This window comes from Ambystoma mexicanum, chromosome 9 (assembly GCF_040938575.1).
Source record: "Ambystoma mexicanum isolate Mex_15411 chromosome 9, UKY_AmexF1_1, whole genome shotgun sequence".
Taxonomy (NCBI): domain Eukaryota; kingdom Metazoa; phylum Chordata; class Amphibia; order Caudata; family Ambystomatidae; genus Ambystoma; species Ambystoma mexicanum.
The window spans coordinates 685,459,049-685,469,661 of NC_090931.1; the positions used below are offsets into that span (position 1 = coordinate 685,459,049).

General features: G+C 47.8%; 1 non-coding gene across 1 annotated transcript; it reads right to left on the reverse strand.

Annotated features, from left to right (window-relative positions):
* Positions 1-3,719: 3,719 nt before the first annotated feature.
* On the reverse strand, positions 3,720-3,881 carry LOC138490621 (U1 spliceosomal RNA). Its single transcript, XR_011275559.1, has one exon. It is a non-coding gene; the product is annotated as a U1 spliceosomal RNA (small nuclear RNA).
* Positions 3,882-10,613: the final 6,732 nt, after the last annotated feature.

Sequence of the window (10,613 nt, forward strand, 5' to 3'; positions counted from 1 at the left end):
TGGGGGAATATTGCTTCGAATGTGCAATTTTTCCAATGTATGTGGCAGCAATTAAGGGAATATTCAATACTGGCGTAGTCCCTCCCTCTTGGAATAATTTTGTAGCTGTTACAAAAAATCTTAATGTCGAACTAGCATCATACATATCCATAACATTATGAAACACTGATAGAACAGTACTTTGCCAAAAGGCAAGCTATTCAACTAGCTGTGAATCTATCATTCCACCAAGACTATTGTGCTGTATTCTGAAGGCTGTGCAATGGAGCATGCACACACGGTGTGGCTATGTTGGGTACTACTTGACAAAGGGGCTACTGACTGTGACCCTAGTTAATAATCAAAGGCGTTTGATTGTGTTTAATGGAACATGTATAGATTTTGGAACTAAATCAATAAGTTGAGTAAAGGCATGACATGGAACCCCCAAGGGGCACATGTTAATGTACACCGAACTAGTAGAATATTCTCGCTCACTGAATGACTAGCAAAGGAATGTCAACATCACTCAGGCTCCCAGCTCAATATTTCAAAAACCAAGGCCATCACACCATCACCACATGACACAGGCAGTTTATGTGGGTGCTCTCGTAAGCCACACCTTTGACCCACAATGTGATCAAAATGATAGCATGCTGCAGATCGTGTAGCCATACCTGGCTCATCATGTAATATGTGGTTACCTTTAGAAGGTATATTCAAGTCTTAACTTTTGTAGGAAAGCATTAACGTTCAAACAGGGTAATGGTGAACATGGTGACTTTTATGGACTTCATTGATTCACGGTGCGTCACTCTTTCTCAACTGTCATGCTGGACTTCCTTTGCATCTTGTACTCATGGTGGCCCTGAATCATGCTGTTCCCATCTTCATCTTATATCCTGGCTGCAACATTATGTGTTACTACTGACTTCTCCAATTGTATTCGCTCTCTCATCTCTTGTTTCTCTGCTCTTTTTGAATGCTTACTCTCTGTTCTCTCCTCATCTCCCTTTCTCCATTTTCCCATCTCCTCCCCACCTCCCCTTACTTTCTCCTATGCACTTACTCTTTCAGAATTGTCCCTGAACCTAGTATGATATCAACCTCATCTGTCTCCTCCCTCCTCCCCGTACTTGTCCCCCCAACCCCCAGTACTATCTGAAATGTCAGCAGGCCTAGTACGATAGTTGCTTGTTTTGTTCCTGCCCTCCCTTTCTGCACCCCTCTCCCTTGCCTTTTGTTTTTCTCCGGCTCTACCAGAAGTGTTGACAGGCCTAGTACGGTAGTCCCCTGTCTGTTTCCATTTCCTTCCCACTCTCCCCCTCCCTTCCTTATCTATGTCTTAGCTCTTGCACTATCTGAAATGTCGTCAGGCTGAGTACGATAGTTAATTTCACATCCTTACCATTCATGGCCTGTAAGAATGTCATTTTATTTCCCCTTGTTCCCTCCCTTGCCTTGAAACACTTTGAAACGCATTGTGTGTAGGCGCTATATAAATAAACTATCATATCATATCATAACTAGGTTGATTTCCTTATCTGTTGCACACACTCTCCAAAAAAGATTCTAATACATTATCCCAACAGCTAAACTCTAGAATGACCAACTTTACCCAGGTGGGGCCAAAAAGAGTCTTACTGCTCCCAATCATGAGAGGATGAAACTTTGACAAGTATTATTGTGCAGTGCGGGACAGTTGTCTCTTGGAACTACTCAGTGTTAAGGCCAGTGACACGATGGCCTTCTGACTGATGATAAAAGCCGATGACACGGAAATGGGTCTACCAAAGCGCGGGAAAACAAAGGCCTGCAAAGACGATGCTCATTCCATGGCTTAGGGTCTGGAAAGAATCCCTGAATGCTACATCTTCCAAAAGATGATCCCTTGAGAAAGCACGTATTATCCACGTGACACACTAATGGTCAGCATTATTGCTCTTCAATTTTCAAAACTAAAATAAATGAAGACCATCTGAGCCTGTTTCTGTTTTTTTTTCCTTTGCATCTATGTTCACTCGTACACTTTATGTGACTGCCGAGGCTTGTTTCTTATGCTCCTTTTTTTCTGCATATACCAATAGATAGTTTGCACGCAGCATAATAGCAGATCCTGTCACTCCCAGATATATTCTGGGACTTGACATCTCATGATCAAGTCATTCACAGTCTACGAGTCATCGGCAGAGATCAATCTACACCAGCCTTCCGGCAGATACCAGACAGGCTCAACATCCCTAAACATTGTCTATGACATCTCTTTCAAATTACAACTTATCTGATGGAGCGTATGTTACACAAAGTTGATCTCACTCCTTGGTCTGATCTGGACAAATTAATTTGGAGTCGGATATCGATATTACCAGAGGAAAAAAATACTGAGGCGTTGAATTAGTCGCTTCCCATAGAAGTGATTGATTCTAACCTTAAATCTGCAGCAGTATAAGGCAATCTCTGATATATTGCATTTCCCTGTTAAACTTCAACAATTGTGATTTGTTTAATTATTTATATTGACATTTGTATAGTGCACATAACCCAGAGGCATCTAGATTGAATGATAAGGTGCATTGTGGGGCACATGAAGCTGACCAAATACACAATCATCTCTTGATCTGTGCTATATATTTAGACACATATTTATTTAAGATTAGACCCATCACAGATCAAGCAGCGAGACCAACAATGCATGGCTTCATATTTGTCTCGGCAGAGGAAGGGGATGTATAATATGATGCTTTCTTTTTATTTTAACCAGAATTGCTAGAATGGTAATTGCAATATACGAGTTGGTGATGTCACTAACAAAAACATCACACTAGTCACCGGAAACATGGGGATTTTGTCACAAAGACGAAATAGTCTACGCGAGACTAGGGGTTTGTCTACTGGGTTCCCTATAGAGTAGATGGTCTAGTCCAGGCTTGTCCAACCTTTTTGAATGTGGGGCCGAAGCATTAACTTTTTCTCACCCAGTGGGCCGGCGAGCCAAAAGTCAACAACCTCACCCAAAGCAATATATTAAAAAGCAATATTGTGTGACCTTTCACACAATAGCATCACAGGCAGTGATAGCCATGCAGTCCCAAAGATAGCTTTTGGTGTCATGGGCAGTGATCAAAGGTTAGTTGCTTGTGATTTCTGTCAGTGTCTATGTGTTAATATTTTTCTGAAATAGTGGGGGCGACCGAGTGTAGCGAGGGAGCCATAAGGTTCTAGGGAGGGTTTTGGGGGATTGCCCCGCCCAATAATTTTTTTTCAAATATGAGGTTGAAATGGTGCATTTTACAGCAGAAAAGATGACCAAAAAGCCATAAGTTTACAATTAGTTCTAAAGGGGAACATGACAATTCCATGTCACCAACAGCAGAAAGGAACATTTTACAACACAACACATTTTAATGATCAAGATCAATGTGTCCACAGTGTAAGACAGCACTGTCACTGATGTAACACACTGTCATGCTGGTTGTACCCAAAATATGCCTCTGTAGCAACATGTCTATGCTGGCTGTTCCCAATTTAGGCCAGCATTGTCCTGTACAAAGCATGATTGATGCTGCCTGAGCATTTGCAGTGTGCCCAATACATATGGCAGCTTATCTCTGTCAGATAAAATGTGGAAAAGCGATCACCCAAAGGTGAACCTAATTGAAGAAACGCAATGTGAGCAAAATCTTAAAGTATGCAACCTAGCAGGCCTACTGCACACTTATCTTTTCTTTCACCAATAAATCGGGGGGAGAGCGCGAACGCAGTCCCCCACTACCAGAAATAATGCAGTTGTGTATCCCGCATTTGGGAACATAGCAGGGGTCAGCAAATCCGATGTGCAATGGGTAAGCCTCACCCTGGGAGATCTGCCCTTGAGATCAGATTCTCCCCTGCCAGCTAAGTATGAGTTGCATGCAAGAGGGCAAGGGTTGGGTCAGTTCTGGGAAGCCCCGCTAAGCGAGGGTGAGAAGGCAGGCCCTGACCCAGCCCCAACCCCCCACACCCTAAAGCTCTGAGCGTCTGCAGAGCTGCCTGTCCCGCCTGTAGGGGGAAGCTCCAGCAGGCAGAGCCCAGCAGAAAAGCAGATTGTAGCGCATTTCCTTTCTCCCATCAGGCCCTGCTCGGCCCAAGATTTGTATAAATAGCAGGATGGCTCGAGCAGGCCGGTTGCAGTCTGCTCACTGGGCTGTCGGCCCCACACGGGCCCATGGCCCTCCTGAGCGGAGCTACTCAGCGCTGGCCCCATTGACACCATCATAATCATCCTGGACCTCGACGCTCCACCACCCCTGTATCTCAGAGTTCTGCTCAATGACAATGCTGAAGCTTTGACATCTTTGCCGTAACCATATACCGTGTTGTGTCAGCCGAGCCTGCACAGCGCCATAGGCAAGTATTCCCTTGTCCGGGCCCAGAGGTCACTGAGTCTTCCAGTGCCATCCACTTGGCAGGGCCTACTGTTCCCAGCGTTTTCTACCCGCAAATCAGCACCACTGCCAAACAGAAACTGCATCATTGGGGCCCATCGCTGCTGCTCTCCGACTTGACCCCAGCCCAGCGCAAAGGCACCCATGCTTCTGGTCTGATGCTGAAAAGCCTGGCTCTGCTGAGATCCGAAAGACAAGAACTGAGGTATTTTGGGAACATAGTACTATTGTTTTTTGTGTTGCAACTGTATCAGCTCACGCCTCTCCTGAAGGGTATAGGCTGCCCTCAGACTGCGCTACCAAAAGAGTGAAAATAAGTTACACCTGTTGGGCTTGCCTGTTTAACTTTTATGATTGGGATCACTGCTGCATGGGTATTAAGCGCGTTATAAATAACCTATCATATCAGATCATATCATAGATCACAGATCAAGATCATAAGCAACTTCCAGAAACCTTGGCAGGTGGTCCACTGAGGCCCATTTGCAGGTTGCAGTGTTTTTGGGGGCACTACGAGGGTAACATATTGTGCTCTACATGTGGTATTCGCCATGCTTTGATACCCCACTGGCCACATCTATAATGTCCAATGTACTTGGTATAATGCATGGACATTTTCATCAATCCGCACTGTGCTTAGAGGTAAACGTAACTGAGCTCGTGCTGTTCTTCTTTGTCTCGAGACGAGGGAAAAAAGCACTGCAAAGGTTAAGTTTCTCAGCTGATCAAGGTTCATCTTCGGTGACATTCGCAATTCCAAAGAACGATTTTTGGGGCAGACAGGCTGTGTCACCGCAACCCCTGCTAAACATATGTCCAGAGATGACAAACCTTGAAAGTAACTCTGCACAATGGCCCTCTGAGCAGCGGCCCACGGCTAATCAGGGGTTCAGGAATCCGCTGTGCTGCCCATGCCGAGAGGAACTCCTGCAAAGCACCTGTCCACATAATTCTTCGCCCGGGCCAGCACTCTCTTCTCCTCACCTCGCCACCTCCTCTCCTCATCTCGGCTCGCCTTTTGCCCCTCGGAGCACCATGCAAGAGAGGAACGGGCATGCCTGGGCCGGAGCACGTTCGTCTCTTGCATGGTGGGTCCTACTTGCCTGAAATGGGATATTTAAATGCAACGTAATTGCTACTATATTAATCCCATTGTTCATAGTTTGTGGGAGTACTGGACAATTGTATGGACCCGCTCTCACTGAAAATGAATGGTATTCCCGAGGTACCCCTCACTATGCCGTGATGCAAATTAGTCTCTCCTTCCTCCCTCATCAAGTCCCAAGATCTTCTTGACAAATGTATTTATTTCTGCAATGTTTGTTGGATATCCAACAAACATTGCATAAATAAATAAATTAACGCTTCGTGGCTGAGGACTGTAACTACCTCTGTTGACCCCATGGGGTCACCAGAGGAAGTTACAGTTTTGCACACATGCACATCTACAAAAAAAAAAAAAAAAAAAAAAAAAATATATATATATATATATATATATATATATATATATATATATATAAATATATATATATATATATAAATATATATATTGTTTTTACTCAAGAGTTGTCCAACATACGGCCTCGTTCGCGGGCCACTTAAAATGGCTTGGTGGGCCTGCATTGTGGCCTCTGGGCCGTATGTTGGACAACCTTGGTCTAGACACTGGGTTTAAACACAAGCAATCTGGGAATGAAATTGCACAGTGGTAGGAAGGAATATTGGAATTTCCTCCAGCTTTGGTTTACACTTTTTGCTATTTACTTTTTACCTCTGCTTGTAAGTATGCCATAAAATGTGCAAAATGGCCAAATAAATAAATAAATAAGGACATGCCATTTGTGCTGTAAGAGAGGAATTATGCAGACAGCCACACAGGAACGGCAAACTTCTCAGTGCCATATGTTCTGAGCATGCAGTGTTTGCAGCCATATGTGGGTCATTCTTACGTTTCAGGCAGGGGTGTTGCTAGGTCTGGAAAAGATCAGGGGCTAAGCTAATGTCGGGACTGTTGGGACCCGGGGCTAGCTAGCCTTTTGGGTGTATCCCCTGAGCTTCAATCCAGGGCTTCAACCAACAGACACATGGCTATAGCCCCTTAACCCCCCCTAGTACGCCTCTAGTTTCAGGGATTCAAACAATAAGCAATTTGAACCGGACACATGCCGGAGTGTTATGCCAGAGTAGCAAAGAAACGTTTAGTTTAGTGTATTTACGTATATAGCACACTGAACCTGGAGGTATCTAGGCAAAGAGGAGCCCAGGCAGGGTCGGATTGGCCACTCGGCCTTTCGACCCGTGGGCGGGCCGAAATCATCCCAGGGGAGTGGGGGCCGATTTCTGGCCATGCCTTTGGAAGAAAAATAAATTTGATTTTTTTTTTTTTTCAAAAAGCCTTTCATCCTTCTCAGGTCGATTAAATGAGTACCAATATATGGTGGGTGATATTGTATGCATATTTGTTCTATAAAAAAGAGCTTAAGCGTAAGTGCTATACAATAACATTATCATTTGGCATTGGATGTGCTTGGATTCACAGTCATTTAGTGTGCTTAGGAACAATGCTATTTGATGCCACTTCCTTTTTTTGAAGGGGTGAAAGTTTGTGTTTCATCTCTCCCCGGGATGTCACTTTGGGGTGGGGTCAAATGACATCACCTCCAGTGATGTCATCAGAGGTCAAGGGTCGTGAGGCGAGGGGTGGGCCCCTTTTTTGAGGCGAGGGGTGGGCCACTTTTTCTTTGGGTGACCTGGCCTATTTCCTGTCCCAGTCCGACCCTGAGCCCAGGAGGTTTCCTCGAGATGTTCTACAGAGGGATTTGCAAATGCCTACGGAGCGCTTCAGATGGTAGTGATGTAGCCGCAGTGACAGGACTGCTGGCACGCGTTGACCTACTACAGACACCACACTGGGCAACTGCAGGCACCCAGTGAGCTGCTGCAGACATGAAACTGAACACCTGTAGACAGCCCTGCACCCTACTGCAAGTTCCTATTAGAGCTCCTGTGAGAACTCCTTTCAGCTCATACGGGCGCTCATTGTACCACTATAGGCACCCAAGAATGTTCTTGAGAAAGCACAACCACGACATTTCTGTGTCATCCCATTGTTGGCAGCCCAGGCACGTAAGGCTGATGTGGATAGCATACAATGGCCAGTGTCATACAGATGTGTAAGTGGGGAAACTGAGCTTTGCACACACATATTCTGGTTTGCAGTTTCTTGGTCTCGTGGCTTCTGCCTTACCTTTTGCCCTAATATACAGTGCTCTCTGGATAGTACCCTCTACATGGATACCAACCTCTATTGTTTTCATGGGTGTGTCAGCATGGCATTCTTGAGGTGTCGCTCAATTGGCTTTCACCAAACCAGCTAAAACAAGTCCTAACCAGGACACGGTGTTGAGGTGCAAGTGTTTTTCACTACAGCACTGTTCCTTTGTACTGTGTAGAATGATTGTTCTATGGCATGGGTGCACAACATATGGCCCGCGGGCCAAGTGCGGCCCGTGATGCTGCTGGATGCGGCCCGGCAGGGTTGAAGACTTTCCTAATGGAAGGCGGCCCGCAAGCAGCAAAGGTCGCCCTCCATTAAGAAAGTCTTTGTTTTCCTTGCCGGGCCGTGAGTCACGCAGTGTGTGTGTGTATGCTGCCAGGGAAGCTGGGGCTCAGTGACCTAATCTGCCCTGGCAGGGGTGCAGAGTAGGGGGGGCTGCGGGGCCCTCCTCCCCCCCCCGCCCCCGGCAGAATGAAGTCAGGGCTGAGCAATCCCCACCCCCCCACGGGCCGCACAGAAGAGGGGCAGTATGGATGGCCCTTTGTTCCATCCATACTGCCTCTCGCTGGCGGCCCGGGTAAAAGCCGGAGAAAAAAGATGTTTAAAAATGGAGGGACGGATGCAAAGCAAGAGGCTCTTGTTTTGCATCTGTCCCTCCATTTCTAAAAATCGTTTTGGGTTGGGTATACTTCTACATCTGTGCACCGGGGTGCACAGATGTAGAGGTACACCCAACCCAAAACGATTTGGGCAGTGCCAGAAGCCTCGCCAGCGTTCCAGGACGTCTGGGTAAGTACATGGTGGGGGGGCTGTATGTTTGTGTGTGTGTGTCTGTCTCGGCTCCGTCCTGTGTTTTTTGTTTTTGTATGTATGTTGAGATGCGGAGGTGGGGGTGTGTGTCGGGTGTGTATGGGTGTGTTTGTATTTGTATGTCTGCATTGTATGTTGAGATGCGGAGGTGGGGGGTGTCGGGTGTCTATGGGTGTGTTTGTATTTGTATGTCTGCAGTGTATGTTGAGATGCGGGGGTGGGGTGTGTGTCGGGTCTGCTTGAATGTGTTTGTGTGCAAGTGCAGTGTATGTTGAGATGCGGGGGTGGGGTGTGTCGGGTCTGCCTGAATGTGTTTGTGTGCAAGTGCAGTGTATGTTGAGATGCGGGGGTGTGGTGTGTGTCGGGTCTGCCTGAATGTGTTTGTGTGCAAGTTCAGTGTATGTTGAGATGCGGGGGTGGGGTGTGTGTCAGGTCTGCCTGAATGTGTTTGTGTGCAAGTTCAGTGTATGTTGAGATGCGGGGGTGGGGTGTGTGTCGGGTCTGCCTGAATGTGTTTGTGTGCAAGTGCAGTGTATGTTGAGATGCGGAGAGGGGGTGTGTGTCGGGTCTGCCTGAATGTGTTTGTGTGCAAGTGCAGTGTGTGTTGAGATGCGGACGGGGGGTGTGTGTCGGGTCTGCCTGAATGTTTGTTGTTGTGTGAAAGTGCATGTTGAGATGCGGGTGTGGGGTGTGTGTCGGGTCTGCCTGAATGTGTTTGTGGGCAAGTGCAGTGTATGTTGAGATGTGGGGGGGTGGTGGGGTCGGGTCTGCCTGAATGTGTTTGTGTGCAAGTGCAGTGTATGTTGAGATGCCGGTAGGGTGGGGGTGGGGGGGCTGGGGCGGTGGGGTCGGGTCTGCCTGAATGTTTGTTGTTGTTGTGTGCACGTTCAGTGTATGTTGAGATGTGGGGGGTCCGAGTCTGTATGCGTGCATGCTTGCGAGTTTGTGTGCTGAGTTGGGGGGGCTCGAGTTTGTATGGGTGCATGGTGTATGCTTGTGGGTTTGTGTGCTGAGCTGGGGGTGGGGGGTTCGGGTCTGTATGGGTGCATGGTGTATGCTTGTGGGTTTGTGTGCTGAGTTGGGGGGTGGGGGTTCGGGTCTGTATGGGTGCATGGTGTATACTTGTTAGTTTGTATGCAGGGGTGGGAGGGTTGGGGTCTGTATGAGTATGGGGCATAGTGTTTGCATGAGGGGTGGGTGTCATGGGGCATAGTGTTTGGTTGAGGGGTGGGTGTCTTGGGGCATAGTGTTTGCATGAGGGGTCGGGGCCATGGGGCATAGTGTTTGGTTGAGGGGTGGGTGTCTTGGGGCATAGTGTTTGAATGAGGGGTCGGGGCCATGGGGCATAGTGTTTGCTTGAGGGGTGGTTGTCTTGGGGCATAGTGTTTGCATGAGGGGTAGGTGTCTTGGGGCATAGTGTTTGCATGAGGGGTGGGGGCCATGGGGCATAGTGTTTGCATGAGGGGTGGGTGTCTTGGGGCATAGTGTTTGCATGAGGGGCGGGTGTCTTGGGGCATAGTGTTTGCATGAGGGGTGGGGGCCATGGGGCATAGTGTTTGCTTGAGGGGTGGGGGCCATGGGGCATAGTGTTTGCTTGAGGGGTGGGTGTCTTGGGGCATAGTGTTTGCATGAGGGGTGGGTGTCTTGGGGCATAGTGTTTGCATGAGGGGTGGGTGTCTTGGGGCATAGTGTTTGCATGGGTGGGGGCCATGGGGCATAGTGTTTGCATGAGGGGTGGGTGTCATGGGGCATAGTGTTTGGTTGAGGGGTGGGAGCCATGGGGCATAGTGTTTGCTTGAGGGGTGGGTGTCTTGGGGCATAGTGTTTGCATGAGGGGTGGGGGCCATGGGGCATAGTGTTTGCATGAGGGGTGGGTGTCATGGGGCATAGTGTTTGGGGGTGGGAGCCATGGGGCATAGTGTTTGCTTGAGGGGTGGGGGCTATGGGGCATAGTGTTTAATAAAAATAGGGGGTTGAAAAAGCCTCCTGCCACACCACGCCCCACCGTGCCTACCGCCCCACCCACATTTACTTTTTGGCCCACTATAGCCATCATGTAAGGTACTTTCGGCCCTCTGTCAAAATCAGTTGTGCACCCCTGTTCTATGGCCATCTATCACGCC